Source organism: Rhinolophus sinicus, chromosome 13 (assembly GCF_057876585.1).
Source record: "Rhinolophus sinicus isolate RSI-liver-muscle chromosome 13, RSI-T2T, whole genome shotgun sequence".
Classification (NCBI taxonomy): Eukaryota; Metazoa; Chordata; class Mammalia; order Chiroptera; family Rhinolophidae; genus Rhinolophus; species Rhinolophus sinicus.
Genome location: NC_142513.1, coordinates 38,717,278 through 38,733,653, shown reverse-complemented (window position 1 = coordinate 38,733,653; position 16,376 = coordinate 38,717,278).

The window sequence follows — 16,376 nt, the reverse complement described above, 5'->3', positions numbered from 1 at the left end:
AGGAGATGGAGTTTTGCTAGTTAAATGTAGACGCGGTCACCTGCTTTTACCTTGACGCTGTGGGGTGTTGCTCAATGTCAGATTTTTCTTAAAATCAAAAAGCCATATAGCTAAAGAGCATTCTAACTGGGCAGCCACACCTCCCTGCCACCTGATATGAGGAGAACTGATTACCCTGTTGCCCATGTAATCAATCCTTAAGAGGTCACTTTTACACCCACATCACTAGGAACATAAATGATAGGATGAAGGAGTGATTCGAGAATAGTGGAAGGTACTGTCCAAGGCACAGAAAGGCGTTTGGCTTTTTAATGAAGAGGTATTATCAAGTTACTCTTTCCCATTGGAATTCGCAGAGAACAGACTTCCTGTGGAAACAGCTCTGGAAGATAATTGATTTGGGCTCAGTTTTGGTTAGCCTCTCCCAAGGGCTTCTTCCACGTTCATCTCTGTTAGTGCTGTGCTATTCCAGGCTCTGTTATGCGAACATAAATGGCATGATGTGATATTGCTCTTAAGAAATTTAACATAATAAAAATTTAAATAATTAAAAATATTTAATACCTTTTTCAAATGTCATTTTGTCCACAGCATTTTTATTAGCAGGAGAAATGCACCATTGACTTGGAAAACGGGATTCCTGCTATAACATACCTTGGAGTTAGAAGCTGTTTATTCAGAGTATATTTGCATATTTCTCTAAAGAAAAAGAAACAAACATATTATGCTGCTTTTTACTTGTAGTAAACTCCAGATATTTTTTTCCCTCCAAGTCAGTGGGCCTTCAATAGAGCTACATGTCCTTAAAATGTACCCCAGAGAGTTAGGTGGTCTTTCATTCTATCATGACTAATTTTTTGACTTGTCTTCTTGAAATGTTTTGTTATTTCACTTAAAAAAAATCCTTTGTGTTAGCCATGTCAACTTAAAACATGAGTTATCTGTTTAAATATTTATAAACCCAAGCAGGATGTTTTGTGTGATTATTGTCTTATAAATTACTGGGTTGTGAGAGAATGACTGCATACCATCAAACATTGAAACCAACTTTTTTCCCATTAAAATAATTTTCATCTAGTTTATGTATATTTTTAAGTGTGTGCAGTGTTTAAACAAAAGCAGTTTTCTGGGATAACTTGAAGAGTTTCTACTAATGAATACATTTTCAAAAAGGAAAGTCCAGACTTGTTGATTTTCTCTTCTTTTTCAACAAAATTTGAATGTGCTAGGAGCAGTGGATTCAGGGTATCCCTATCCCCAATCCTATCCCTCAAGCAGATCAATGCTTGGAAGGAAGACAGACTGGTGTATCAAATCACAATAAAAAAGACAGTTGACAAGTAGCAACTGTTATGGAAAGCATGTTTGTGTCCCCTCCCCCATTATTATGTTGAAATTATAAACCCATTGGCATGGTATTAGAAGGTAGGCCCTTTGGTACAGTAAGTAAGTTTAAATGAAATTATGAGGGTAGTGTCACCATTATGGGAATAGTGTTCTTATAAGAGAAAGAGACTAGAGCTCCTCTCTCTACCATGTGAGGACAAGGCAAAAAGGTGGCCATCTGCAAACCACGAAGAGGGCCTTCACTAGAACCTGACCATGCTGGCACTCTGCTCTCAGCCTTTCTAACCTCCAAAACTGTGAGAAATAAGTTTCTGTTGTTTAATCCACCCAGTCAAGGGTATTTTTGTATAGCAGTCACAGCTAAGACAGCAATGAACTGTTTGGTCCCCAAAGTTAAATGTGAGTGTGGATCTACTACTCTAAAGTCAGTATCACCCAACACAGGAGAAGATTCAAGACCCAGCGCTCTGTCAAAACCTTCCAGCAACTTTCCTTCAGGAACCAGGTGCTGGCTGGTATTGAATTCCTCACTCTCTTCCTCTCAGTGGTAAACTATCTCTAATGCTGACTAAATGGGAAAGTCCAGCTTAGCCATTGGAGGCTCTAGGTGAGATCTGCTCCTGAAATAATCACAGAAATGACTACAAGCGGAGTTTCTACTACAAGGTCTAAGACTTAAAATTGAGGCCCACTCGCCCATAAGGATGGGGAGAAATTACTTCATAATGTTAGCAAATACTTAACACATTCATGTACCACACACATGTTAAAGCTGTTTATCCTTTGGCTAGCATCTCCCCATTTTTCCCACCCCTCAGCCACTGGCAACCACCATTCCACTTTGTTTCTATGAGTTTGACTTTTTTAGATTCCACATGTAAAAAGTATTTGTCTTTCTGTATCTGGCTTATTTCACCTAGCATAATGCCCTTCAGTTTCATACATCTTGCAAATGGCAGGATTCCCCCTCTTTTTGTGGCTGAATATATTTCATTGGGATATATATCCCATTGTTCTTGCCACTTTCTGAAGCAATTCTGGAAGTCCTCTTTTGTGTCTTTAGTTGCACTGTCGTGGCTGCCTCGATGTCCTGAATCAATTCAAAACATTTACCTGTCATGGTCATTTTGACTTTGGAGAAGAGCCAGAAGTGCCAAGATGTGGTGAATAAGGTGGATGAGGACACACCACAATGTTTTTATTGGACAGAAATTACCACAACAGAAGCCATGTGGGACACGGAGCCTTTCCACTGTGATCACAAAGTACGGTGAATGCTGCTGTGAGTGCCATCTAAAGGAAAGGGAGAGGGATCTTCAATACAGAAGTGGCAGGTCGAACCTTAGTAACAGTGTGTGACAAGTTTCAACTTATTCAGTGTAGTCATTCGGGTCTGAACTATGGTTGAGAGAAGGTGTGTTTTAAAGTGTGCCTTAAATTATCCTCCATCATGACAACGCTCCGTGTCGCACATCATTTCTGGTGCAGCAATTTCTGTCAAATAAAAACATTACAGTGTGTACTCATCTACCTTATTACGGGATCTGGCACTGTGCAACTTCTGGCTCTTTCCCAAAGTCAATTTGATTCAGGACAAATTGAGGCAACCACGATAGGGCAACTAAAGACACTCACAAAAGAGGACTTTCCAGAACTGCTTCAGAAAGTGGCAAGAACGAGTTTGAAGTGAGGGGGAATATTTTGAGAGGGATTAATGGCGATGTGTCTTTTATTGTAATACTTTTTTTTTTTAATTTAAACGTTCACTGTATTTGTTGAGCACACCACAACTGTTGATGGACACTTAGGTTGTTTCCATGTCTTGGATATTATGAATAATACTGCAGTAAATATGGGAGTACAGATATCTTTTTGAGATCCTGATTTCATTTCCTTTGGATATATACCCAGAAGTGGGATTACTGAATCATATGGTAGTTCTATTTTTAGTTGTTTGAGGAATTTCCTTTTGTTTTCCATAGTGGCTGCACCAATTTACATTCCCAACGGTGCAGCAGGGTTCCCCTTTCTCCACATCCTCTCCAACACTTGTTACCACTTATCTTTTTGATAACAGCCATTCTAACAAGTATGAAATGATATCTCATTGTAGTTGTGATTTGCATTTCCCTGATGATTAGTGATGTTGAGCACCTTTACATGTACCTGTTGACTATTTCAGTTATAAGATGAATAAGTTCTAAAGATCTAATGTACACTATGTTGTACACTATAGTTAACAATAAATGTTGCATGTATACTTGAAATTTGCTGAGAGAGTAGATCTTAAGTGTTCTCACCACACACAAAACAACGTAACTATGTGAAGTGATGGGTGTGTTAATTAGCCTGATCGTAGTCATCATTTCACAACGTATATCAAATGATCACGTTGTACACCTTAAATATATACAGTCTTCTTTTTAAAAATGGTGCCTCAATAAAGCTAGAAACAAAAGAAATTTTAGGTGTTTTTTAAAAGCACCAAAAAGAAAAAAATTATATACATGTATACACACACTCAGAAAAAAAAAAAAGAAATGAAGTTCTGATACATGCTACAACATAGATGAACCCTGATATCTTGAAAATATTATGCTAAGTAAAAGAAGCTAGTCACAAAAGACCAGGTATTATATGATTCCATTTATACAAAATGTCCAGAATAGGCAAATCCATAGAGATGGAAAGTAGAACAATGGTTGCCAGGGGCTGGGGAGAGGGGGGAGGTTAGGAGATGGGAACTGCTAATGAGTTTCTTTTTGGGGTGCTGAAAATGTTTTTGAATTAGATCAAGGTGGTTGGTGCATGACTCTGTGAATCTACTAAAAACCAGTGAAATGTTTACTGTAAAAGGGTAAATTTTATGGTACATTAGTTATTATTTCAATAAAACTGTTAAAAGAAGGTAAAAAATATAAAGCTGTTTATGTGTATTAACCCATTTCATCTTCACAATAACCCTGTAAAATAAGTGTTGTTAGTGTCCCCGTTGTCCAGGCAAGGAAACTGAGGCACAGAGAAGTTAGGTAACCTGCCTAGAGGCCACAAGTTACAGAATGACTTGATTGGTCTTTAGTTTTGTTTTCAACAGACATAAAAGATTAAATTTGCCTGGTTTAAACGTTTTAAAACAGAAAACATAACTCTTCAGTCAGTAGATAAAAGGAGAATGTGTATATCTGGATTCTTCCAATTCCATATTTTAGCTACTTAAAAAATGGTTGCAGAGAGACAGGCAAGAGAGGAAGGGAGATATGAAGAGATACACAGATGGGAGAGGAGAGAGATAAACAGAAGAGAACAGAAAAACCGACAGGGACTCTAAGTATGTTCTGAGATAACAGCATTTGCCTCATGGGGATGTTCACTGGAATGGACTTCTGAGAGACATGCCCATTTATGTGGCTCCTTTAGAAGTTTGTTTCGGGGCCTTCCATTCCTCCCTTTGATAGGAGAGCCCTGCAGCCCTCCCTCAGGATATTGTTTTCAGAAATTGACCTCTGAGCAAAGCTCTGCTGCAACAAAGAGGTGGGAAGCAGGGCTTCTGATTTCACCCTGGGGACAATTCCTTTCATTTTGGGGCTTCACTTTCCTCTTCTGTACATGGGGACAATGCTATGTCTGCTATCTCCTTGGCTTGCTGGTTGAGATGATTAATTAGTAGCATGACTACACTCAAATCAGCATGTGGTGATAATGCATGCAGTATCCCAGTCAGTGAGTCTGCAGTGCTCCAACCCCCCACCAACCCCAGCAGTAAGACTCACTACCTGGAGGGAGGAGTAGAGCTCCTTTCTCTACTGCTGGCTGCTGGTGCACTGTCCCTGAATCCTTGCCTTCACGTATTTAGAAAACATCTGTTTGCTTGCAGCTGAGTGGGCCTTTTGGTGACATCCCAGCGTGAGTGCTCTCACCATACATATGGATTAGAATTTAGTTGCTTCAAAATACTTGGTGGGACTGAGTTCTTTCAAATTCCAAATCCAGTCACACTGTCAGAAAAAATGTCAACATTACCATTGTTAATGGAAGAAAAGAGCTGTTAGATCCTTTCAATGTAATTTTGACTGGTGTAAATTTATGAATCACTATTTAAAAATAATGGCTTTAACCAACAATAACACATGTTGGCAAAGACACAGAACAGCTGGAATGCTCTGTACTCCTGGTGGGAGTGTCACTGGAACCACTTCAGCTGTGTTTGCTGAAGCTGAATGAGAGCCAACCTCATGATCCAGTGACTTTACCCCCAGACACAGGCCCTGCAGAAATGCATGCATGTGTGCACCAAAAAACATGTGCAAGTATATCTATGTAAATTCCACTTACAGAAGTCAGCATGGTCATCACTTTGTTAGGAGGGTGGGAAGAGTATTTACTGGGAGAAGGCATGAATGGGACTTCTGTTTGCTGGTATTATTCTGTTGCTTGACCTGGTTGCTGGTTCTAGGAATGTGTGCAAATTAATCAAGTGGCACACAGATTTTGTCTTTATATCTATATGCATGACCTATTTCTTAGCCAAGTCTAATGTAAAATTATTAACTGAAAAAGATGGTCTTGCATTTTATCATCACTTCTTGTACCAAGACAGTTTTTACCCCAGGATGACTATCAAGAATTGAAGAGATTATCATTTAAAATGTCTTGATCAGGAATTATGTGCAGACATCTTTTTTTGTTGTTAAACTTTTATTTATTTTAAGTGTGTTTTTCCAGGACCCATCATCTCCAAGTCAAGTAGTTGTTTCAATCAAGTTGTGGAGGGCGTAGTTCACAGTGGCCCACGTGGGGATCGAACTGGCAATCTTGTTAAGAGCACCGCGCTCTAACCAACTGAGCTAACTGGCTGCCATGTGCAGACATTTTAAACATAAAACTTGATATAAAAAGAAGTAAGAGAAGTAAGCTCTAGTTTTTCATTTAAAAAAAAATCACAAACTTGTTATTAGGAAATTTTACACAAATTCAATATTTCAATCTGCCCCAACACTTTGTTTTTATTTTTCTTCTCATAACGTATAGTACCATAGATTTTTAAAAATAATAATATTATATAAAGAAAATGTGAATAATTATTATCCACAAAGCTCCATCTAAAATTATCCAAGTTCCCTTAAGTTAATCCCAGTGAGCTATACAAATACCCCCTCTTTTTTATGTTTATCAGGGTGGGACAAAGATTAGGAAGCATGACTAATTTAACACAATTTGCTTTTTAGGCTAGAACTTCTAAACCATGTGTATCTGCCTTTATTCTAGTGTCTTGGTATCCTGAGATCACATCAGCTCCCTCCCTTCTCAGCTTTGGACTGGCCCAGATATATCCAGAGTGACCACTGCTCTCCTGGAAGGGACAGTGGTGCTCCATTCACAGCTCCTGTCCCTTTAATGTCAGTTCTAATGGGAGCTGGAGAAGGGGCTAGTGGTGACATCAAAATAGGAAGCCTCAGAAATAAATCTGCTCAAACTCAGGTGTACTAAAAATCTGGGAGCTTCCGGATACCCCACCCTTGCTGAGTTGTCTTCAAAACTTAAAGTCCTTTTGAAATTGATTGCCTGTGTGACGACCATTCATCCCATGTAAAATCACGGGGAGACATAACCACTGCCATCAGATTGAACTTACTTTTGAAGACAAAGATATGAAGCTGACCTTCTTTAAAACCTCTCAGTTGTTCCAATTCCTATAGGAGAAAGCCCCAAACTTTAGAGTAACATACTACCTTCTGCCCTCTCCTTCAGCCTCTTCTAAGTAAGAAGAAACATCAAAAAGAAGTACAGTTGAAAATCAGGGGCTTGAATAAGAACCAAGAAATGAAAACTAAATGGAGGGAAATGCAATTATCTCCTTGTGTTTAATCAGTATGGTCACACAATGCTTGTTCCACCTTCACTCATACAAGGGTGGGAATTGAAAAAATGACTTCACCACTGAGTGTGTGATTTGGCTTCTATTATGTGGGCTTGAATCAGGGCCAGGTCCTCAAAGCTATTATAGGAGAGCTGAGTTTCCAAGTCTTAGAGAGCATTAATCATTAGTAGTCTAGTGGGAGGTATTAGTAGGAACGCGTAGGTTTAAAGTGGAATCGATGGTGGGCATGATCTTAACAGGTTAGGGCAGAGGCATAAGGCAATGAATTAGAAGGGACAGGGCTGAGAAAGAAAGAGGGAGCAGGGAATGTTGGTTTATTCAGGAAGAAGTTGGAAAGTGTCAGCTGAATTGGCACCAGGGACCAACTTTTGTGTAAATGTTCCAATCTTTGTGGAAACAATACAGCACATGGCACCCCATAAAGCATCATTATGACTATTTAAAAAGCGAACACCAGGCCCTGCCTCATGTGTGGCCCTGTAGTGTTCTCTATGGTAGTTAATGCAATGGTGTCCCATCTCCTTTAGGCTTAGGTTCTAAAGTCAGCCATCAGCATGTAAGGCAAAAATAGTCATAACTGCTCTTGAAAATCCCTCAGGAAAGTGACATGTTGGAGACAATAGACTTTCTCTCAGTAAATCCAACACAGTTTTTCCTCTGGCACTGGAATTGATCACTGTGGTCAATGGTTTGGAATTCTGCAAGGAGTTGGATTCTTCTCTTCCTCATTTATTAATTTATTCAATCATTTATTTATATCAGTTTGGATTCATGATACTTACTTTATATTTTAGGTTATAATGCAATATTAATTTATTTTGTTGCTCCAGCTCTGGCCACTGGGAGCTCTTTCAGTTGGCTCCTGTGCCCTTTGACACATCCCCATCAATGTGGGTTTTTCTTTTTTCACACTTCCCTACATTTTGGCACTACTGGATGCTCCAGGCTCATCTGTCTATATCCTGTCTCGATCCTAGAATTAGCCATTTCTGCAAGAAACCCTGGCTCCATTTATAGAAGAATGGTGTTGGAAACCAAGATCTCGGCCCTTGTTGCTATTGGGATGTTGTTTCTTTTAGACCTTTTCAGATGACAGAACAAATAAATATATGTGCATATAGTAACCTTTGTATATACGCATAGCTATAAATATTTCTCTATATATAACCATCTGAATCTATATTAAGTTAAACATGAGGTCTCCAACTCTAATCTGTTACTCCATGAATCATTCTAGTCTCCTCCCCTTGTTTATCTGTAAATTCCAACTCCAACAGTGAGAAACCTGGCTCCCATCACCTATTATACATTTACTTAATTGTTCAATGTCGGTATATGTATAGAGCAGTCTAAGAAATGCTAATTCGTACCCTCATGGGAAAGCACTTCATCAACTAGGGTACCATGCTTTTTTGCAGTTCCTTTCTTTGTTTTTAGTCTTACAGAGTCTATGAATTTTCAAAGTTACTAAGTCAGCACCTTTCCCCCCACTCTCATCAATGAGGTTGTTTCATACATTTACAATACAGTTAGTTAGATTCTCTGGTCACAATTGGCATTCTTTCCTGGGATCTTCCTGAGAGTATTTCTTACTCCCTTCTATAAACATAATGTAATAGGCATAAACCCACTCTTCCCACCACCCAATTGTAGTAGATAATATTGTTTGTAACCTTTACATTTTATAGCTTTAAATACATTTAGACCTCTGTGCTTGATTTATCAACTTTAAATGATATTGTCTGACTGCCAGCTCTAAATATTGAGGTAATCAGTGTACTTAATCTCCTTCCCACCTTCTCTTTTTCTCAACTTTTGTTAGTTATATTATTTCTTTACTGCCAGAGTTTGTAATATTTCCATTCTGTTGTGTAACCATAATTCCCACGCTTTTTTTCAACTTAGTCTTACGTTTAAATGGATTCCATGGTCATTATCAGTTCTTTCAGAGTTGTTTCTCCATTTATCCCCTATAAGAATCTCTTTTAAAAGGCTATAAAAACTGTGTTTCCTGAAGTCTTGCACACTCAAAAATATTTTTGTGTTGGCTTTGTACCTAACACAGTTTGGCTGGGTATAAATTTCTTGGGTCACACTTTCTTTCTGTTAGCACTTTTTGTGCTTTGTTCATCTAACTTCTAACATTAAATAGCTGTGGAGACTTGAGGGCAAGCTAATTTTACCTTTCAGTTACTTAGTTTTGATGCTTGCCTAAAATATACTTTTTAAAAAATCTTTTTAAATCCAATGTTACCAGAATATGTTTTTGAGTCTTTTTATCTTCTTTGGACATTGTGCCCATTTATTTTGTATATTCATACTTATTTTTATTTCTGGAATATTTCATAAATTATATCTGTAAATATATTTTCTGTTCTATTACTTTAGTTTTCTTTTTCAGGGACACCAATTATGTGTATATAGGATTTTCTCTGCCTGCTTTTCACCGTTATCATTTTCTTTCTAATCCTTTTAGATTCTGGGTATTTCAATTACATTTTGCCTACTTTTCTTAACTGTATTCCTTAGTTCTCCCACTTTATTATCAGCAATGTCTATTTTACTCTGAGAGTAGTACTCAGAGTGCCTACTCTGGCAAATTTCATTTGGCATTGACTTCAAGGAGGCTGTTATGAAATTCCATTTCTTTTCTGAACCCTACTAGGTCATATTTCATCATTTTATTGTGGTAAATAATAATGACATTAAGTACATTCACGATGTTTTGCAACCATTGTCCCTATCTATTTCTAGGACTTTTTTATCATCTCAAACAGAAACTCTGTACCTATTAAATAATAATTCCCCATCTCCCACCAAAGCCCATGCTAAATTCTATTATACTTTCTGTCTCTATAAGTTTGCCTACTCTAGGAACCTCATATAAATAGAGTCATACAATATTTAACCTTTTATACCTGGCTTTTTTCAAGTAGTATAATGTTTACACATTCGTCCATATTGTAGCATGTATCAGAATATCATTCCTTTTTAAGACTGAATAATATTTCATTGTATGTATACATCACATTTTGTTTATTCATTCATCTGTCAATGAACTTTGGGTTGTTTCCACCTCTGGCTATTGTAAAAAATGCTGCTAAGAATATTGATGTACAAGTATCTGTTTAACTCCCTGTTTTCAATTCTTTTGGGTATGTATCTAGAAGTGGTATTGCTGGATTATACAGTAATTCTATATTTAACTTTTTGAGGAACCACCATATTGTTTTCCATAGTGACTGCACCATTTCACATACCCACTAGCAATGCACAAAGACTGTATGAAGGTTCCAATTTCTATGAGGTGTAATAAAAAATTATGATGAATGTTTAAACAAAAAAAAAATTATTACGGTAAAAGACACATTACCATTAATCCCCCTCAAAATACTCCCCCTCACTTCAAACTCTCTTATCTCATCGTTCTTGCCACTTTCTGAAGCAGTTCTGGAAGTCCTCTTTCATGAGTGTCTTTAGTTGCCCTGTCATGGCTGTCTCAATATCCTGAATTGATTTAAAACATTTACCTTTCATGGTCATTTTGACTTTGAAGAAGAGCCAGAAGTCCCACGGTGCCAGATCCAGTGAATAAGGTGAATGAGGACACTCTGTAATGTTTTTATTGGAAGAAATTGCCATACCAGAAGCCATGTGTGACTTGGAGCCTTTCCGTTGTGATCACAAAATACAGTGAATGCTGTTGCATTCAATGGAAAGGCAGGGATCTTCAATAAAGGAAGTGGTGCGTCCAACATTAGTAATTGTGTGACAAGTTTCAACTTGTTCAGTGCAGTCAGTCGTGTGTGAGCTATGGTTGAGAGAAGGTGTGTTTTAAAGTTTTCTTAAATCATCCTCCATCATGACAGTGCTCTGTGTCACACATCACTTCTGGTACGGCAATATCTGTCCAATAAAAATATTACGGTGTGTCCTCATCCACCTTATTCACCAGATCTGGCACCATGCAACTTCTGGCTCTTCCCCAAAGTTAAAATAACCATGAAAGGTAAATGTTTTGAATCGATTCAGGACATAGAAGTAGCCATGACAGTGCAACTAAAGACACTCATCAAAGATAACTGCTTCAGAAAGTGGCAAGAATGATAGGATAAGTGTGTTCAAAGCGAGGGGGAGTATTTTGAGAGGGATCAATGGCAATGTGTCTTTTACTGTAATAAATTTTTTTTTATTTAAACATTCACCATATTCTTTGATCACATCTCGTACACATCCTCACCAACACTTCTTTTCTTTCTTTCTTTTTTTTCCCCCAAAGTAGCCACCCTAATAAGTTTGAAGTGGTAGCTCACTGTGGTTTTGATTTACATTTTCCTAATAACTAGCAATGTTGGACATCATTTTATGGTGCATAAAAATTTTAATTTTGGTGACATCTAATTTATCTATTTTTTATTTTGTCGTCTGTGTTTTTGATATATCCAAGAGATCACTGACAAATCCAAAGTCAAGAAGATTTTCCCCTATATTTTTTCTAAGAATTTTTATAGTTTTAGTTCTTATACCTAGGTCTTTAATTCATTTTGGTTTAATCTTTGTATATGATATAGGATAATATTAAAACTTCATTTTTTTTTGCATGTGTATATCCAATTTTCTCCGCAGCATTTTTTGAAAATATTGTCCTTTCCTCCAGTTTTCCCAATATCATTTGTTGTGAATTTGACACCTTGTTGAAAATCATTGACCCTATATGTGAGAGATTACTTCTGGGCTTTCTATTCTAGTCCACTGGTCCATATGTCTGTCCTTATGCCAGAAAGAACTGTACTGTTTTGATTACTGTAGGTTTATAGTAAGTTTTGAAATCAGAACATCTGAGTCCTCCAACTTTGTTCTTTTTCAAGATTGTTCTGGCTATTCTGGGTCCCTTGAGATTGCATGTGAATGTTAGGATTGTTCTTTCTGTTTCTGCAAAGAATGCCATTTAGATTTTGATAGGGATTACAGACTCTGTAGATCACTTAGGGTAATATTGTCAATTTAACAATATTAAAGCTTCCAATTCATGAACAGGAGATGTGTTTCCATTTATTTATGTCTTTAACTTTTTTGGGCAATGTTTTGAGTTTCCAGTGTACAAGTCATTCTCCTTCTTTGTTAAATTTATTCCTAAGTATTTTATTATTTTTGATGCTATTGTAAGTGGAATTTTTTTTCTTAATTCCTTTCTTGGATTGTTTATTGTTCATGTATAGAAATACAACTGACTTTTGCACATTGATTTTGTATCCTGCAACTTTGCTAAATTTGTTAGCTTTGCTTTATTGTGTGTGAAATCTTTAGAGATTTCTACATATACAAACATGTTATCTGTGAATAGAGATAATTTTAATTCTTCCATTTCAATTTAGATGCCTTTTCTTTTTCCTGCCTAATTACTCTGGCTAGGGCTATGTTGAATAGAAATGGCAAGGTGAGAAACCTTATCTTGTTCTGGATCTTATGAGAAATGCTTTCAGTCTTTCACCATCGAGTACAGGTTTTTCATATATGGCCTTCATTCTGTTGAGGAAATTTCCTTCTACTCTTAGTTTCCGAAGTATTTTTTTTTTAATTAATAAAGGGTGTTGAATTTTGTCAAATGCTTTTTCTGTATCAATTGAGGTAATCATGTAGATTTTCCCTTCATTCTATTAGTGTGGTGTATTACATTGATTGATTTTCATATGTTGAACCAAACTTGCATTCCAGGAACAAATCCAATTTGGTCAAAGTGTATAATCTTTTTTAATATGCTGCTGTATTCAGTTTGCTAGCATTTTATTGTGGATTTTCACATCAATATTCATCAGGGATATTGGTTTGTAAATTTTTCTTACAATGTCTATCTGGTTTTTGGTGTTTTGGTAGTTCTGCCTCATAGAATAAGTTAAGAAGTATCAATTTTTGGCAGAGTTTGGGAAGGATTAGTGTTCATTCTTCTTTAAATATTTGGTAGAGTTCACTAGTGAATTCATCTAGTCCAGGGCATTTCTTTGTTGGGAGATTTTTGATTACTGATTCTATCTCCTTAATATAGGTCTATTCAAATTTTCTATTTCTTCATTATTTAGTTTTGTTACATTGTGTGTTGCTAGGAATTTGTCCATTTCATGTAGGTTATCCAATCTATTAGCATATAAACATTTATAGTATTCTTTATTGTTTTAATTTTTTTTAAATGTATTTAAGTGTGTTTTTCCAGGACCCATCAGCTCCAAGTCACGTAGTTGTTTCAATCTAGTTGTGGAGGGCACAGCTCACAGTGGCCCAATGTGGGGATCAAACCGGCGACCTTGTTGTTAAGGGCACTGCTCTCTAACCAACAGAGGTAACCAGCCACTCCGATAGTGTTTTCTTATAATCATTTTTATTTCTGCAAAATTTGTAGTAATGTTGTCACTTTCATTTCTGATTTTAATGATTTGAATCTTCTGTCTTTTTTTTCTTAGTCAATTTAACTAAAGTTTTGCCTATTTTGTTGACCTTTATGAAAAACCAACTTTTGGCTTTGTTGATTTTTTTCTCGTTTTTCTATTCTTCATTTCATTTATCTCTGCCCGAATATTATTTCCTCCTTTCTGTTAGGTTTAGATTTAGTTTCCTCTTCTTTTCAGTGTAAGGTTAGGTTATTAATTTTAGATCTTTCTTCTTTTTTAACGTGTGCGTTTACAACTATAACCTCTAGTACTGCTCTCACTGAATTCCATATGTTTTGGTATGTTGTGTTTTTGTTTTCAATAGTCTCAAGGTATTTTTTAATTTCCCTTGTGATTTCTTTCTTTTTTTTTTTTTTTAAAGATTTTATTGGGGAAGGGGAACAGGACTTTATTGGGGAACAGTGTGTACTTCCAGGCCTTTTTTTCCAAGTCAAGTTGTTGTCCATTCAATCTTAGTTGTGGAGTGTGCCATTCAGCTTCAAGTTGTTGTCCTTTCAGTCTTAGTTGTGGAGGGCACAGCTCAGCTCCAGGTCCAGTTGCCGTTGCTAGTTGCAGGGGGTGCAGCCCACCATCCCTTGTGGGAATCGAACTGGCAACCTTGTGGTTGAGAGCCCACTGGCCCATGGGGGAATTGAACTGGCAGCCTTTGGAGTTAGGAGCATGGAGCTCCAACCACCTGAGCCACCAGGCCGGCCCGTGATTTCTTTTTGGTTTAATTTACATATATTTGAGGATTTTCTAGTTAACTTTTTGTTATTGATTTCTTGCTTCATTCCATTGTGATCATACAAGTTCTGACAATTAAGTTCGCGAACTTGTTGCAATGATGTTGCTAACCTTTTCTGATATCAGAGGGATTATTCATTATGAATTTATACCAACTGGACAAACAGTTAACCAAGCTTACTATTTGGAAGTGCTGAAAAGGTTGCATGAAAAAGTTAGACGGCTTGAACTTTTCGCCAACAATCCATGGCTCTTGCATCATGACAATGCACCAGCTCACACAGCACTGTCTGTGAGGGAGTTTTTAGACAGTAAACAAAAAACTGTATCGGAACACCCTTCCCACTCACTTGATTTGGCCCCCAATGACTTCTTTCATTACCTGAAGATAAAGGTAATATTGAAAGGAAGACATTTTGATGATATTCAGGACATCAAGCGTAATACGACAACAGCTCTCATGGCCATTCCAGAAAGAGTTCCAAAACTGCTTTGAAGGGTGGACTAGGCGCTGGTGTCGGTGCACAGCTTCCCAACGGGAGTACTTCGAAGGTGACCGTAGTGATATTCAGCAATGAGGTACATAGCACTTTTTCTAGGATGAGTTCTCTAACTTAATTGTCAGAACTTTCATAAAAGATATTTTGTGTGATTTCAATCTTTTAAAATTTCTTATGACTTGTTTTGTAATCTAACATGTGATCTTCTTAGATAATGTTCAGGAAGTCACTTGAAAAAAATGTATATTATGCTGTTGGTGGGTGGAGTGTTCTCTACATGTCTATTAGTTCTGATTAGTTTATAGTGTTGTTAAAGTCCTCTATTTCCTGATTGATCTATCATTGTTGAAAGTGGTATGTTGAAGTCTCCTACTATGACATAAGGTTCATGGTTAGTGAGTTATTTTAGCCTTTACCTCTCCTCACCCAACCAAGACTGACACTGATCACAGTTGGGAGTCTCTCTTCATTTCCTCATCCTCCCAGGCTCACTGATAAGAATTCTCTGATGATCTCTCACTCAGCCCTGCCTTCATTCATCATTTGTTCATTCATTCATTCAACAAATATTTACTTGGTGCCTACCATGTGCCAAAAGTACTATTTTAGTTGCTTGGGATATATGTATTTGAGCAAAACAGACAAAAATCTTGCCTTAGGCAATTCTTAGGGAGAAAACAGATAATGCAAATACACATAAACTGATAGCTTATATTGTGTGATAAGAAAAGCAGAGCAGGGTAGGAGGATTAAGAGTGCCAGTGGGAGAGGAATTCAAATTATAATTAAGAATATGATGGTCAGGGTAGGACTCTTGACCATGACATTTGAGCAAAGATGTGAAGGACCTGAGGGAGGAGCCATGTAGGCTCTGGGAGAAGAATGTTCCAGACAGAAGGAACAGCAGGTGTAAAGGCTATGAGGGTCATGCGTGATATAAAGGGTTGTGCCTGATATATTTGGAGCATAACAAGGGGGACAATGAGGCTAGGATGGAGTGGTCAGGGTAGAGAATGGTAAGAGAGGAAATCAGAGAGGTAATTGTGGGGCCAAATTATTTAGTGCCCTGTAGAATGCAGGAAGGATTTTGGCTTTTACTCTAAGTGGAATGGGGACCATTTCAGGGCTTTCAGAAGAGAGCTGGCATGATCCTATTTACCATTTAAAACATCACTCTGCAAGGCTGGGTAGAACGTAGACTGTAGGGGGTCAGAAGGCTGTTTTAGTAATCCAGACAAGAAAAGGTGGTGGCTTGCTCCTGGATAGCAGCAGTGGAAATGATGAGAAGTGGGTGAATTCTAGATAAGTTTTAAAGATGCAAATAATAAGATTTGCGCATGGGTTGAGTGTAGTGTATAAGAGAAGGAAACCATTAAGGATGAGTACAAGTTTTTTTTTGACTTGAGCAATTGGAAGAATGAGGTCACCATCCACTCAAATGGGAAAGGCTGTGGAAACAGGACCCTGTGGGCAAAGATCAAT